Source organism: Mesitornis unicolor, unplaced genomic scaffold (assembly GCF_000695765.1).
Source record: "Mesitornis unicolor isolate BGI_N332 unplaced genomic scaffold, ASM69576v1 scaffold38589, whole genome shotgun sequence".
In the NCBI taxonomy this organism is placed as follows: domain Eukaryota; kingdom Metazoa; phylum Chordata; class Aves; order Mesitornithiformes; family Mesitornithidae; genus Mesitornis; species Mesitornis unicolor.
Window position 1 is genome coordinate 27,737 of NW_010207251.1, and position 1,218 is coordinate 28,954.

A 1,218-nucleotide genomic window follows, 5' to 3' on the forward strand; every position below is an offset into this window, starting at 1 on the left:
GGAAGTAAAAACTCACCTTGACACATTTAGGAAGGAACCAAAGAACAAGCTCTCACTAAACAAACAGTGCAGAGCCTTACAAATCTGAAGCAAGCAGAAGCTCCCAAATTTGCACTGTAATCCTGAAAACCAGCTTATTTTGCTACACAGTTTTAAGCTGGGATGCACAGTTACTGTAACTGTCCAAAGCCACGCCACACGTAGTTACTCCAAACATTAAAACAAGGCTAGTCTCTAAACTTGTGACAAATTAAAAATAGGCTTGGGGTTAATAACCACAAAACAGTTCCTAGAAAAGAGCATGTAGAGATTGAAGTGTCATTATGTGCACTCATACAAAACTCAGAATCCTGTTACTGTGAGTGAAAAGCTTTCCTAATTTAATTGGGCGATCTATGGGTACAACGTGAAAAGTCACTAGCACATAACCTGCCCATTATTCCCAAACTATGTTTCCTAGAAGACAAAAGTGCCTGAAGAGCTTCCTGCATATCTAGGTCATGTGAAGGATATAAACCCATGAGTTGAGCAGCTCTCCTCTCCCATTTCAGACATAATACCTGACAGCAAGTTACTGGCCTGTGATATGCATTCCTTCTCTGCATGCATAAACCTAACTTCAGGGGGTTCAGCCCTTTTATTAAACTGCAAAAATTGCTTTCAACAAAACTCGTGGCTGATTTCATCAGTGCTTCTAGTTCTGAGAAAGCAAAAGTTCAGCTGGGTGTTTCCTATGTGGTTTCTGCAGCCAATTAGACATTATTTACTGACAGACAGACTAATGAAGACTGCAGACGATCTGATTTGCAGCTTGCAGACTAATAGAGAACATCTGAAGTGCGATGCTGGAACAGCCCCTGGCAGGGCTGAGGCGGTGACAGGGAGTCTGCTGCCAGCTGAGCCCCTCAGCAGCACCGGTGAGGAATAAAAGCTGAAACTTCGGCTGACGGGGCTCTCGCTTCAGAGGCCATGATAAGCGCTTGCAAACCTCTTGCTACACCACAAGAAACACAACTCACCTGAGATTTTGTGGGGAGTACGCACGGGAACTGAGGTTCAGCTACTCGCAGTCATTAAAAAATAAAATCCACGAGTTGTGAAAAAACAAACGAACAAGAAACCACCAACACTCTTATCATTTTGCAGGCTGGACGGGCCTCGAGGCAACAGACACCGGAGATGCTCGACCACCACACTCCGGGCGAGACACCCGTAGCT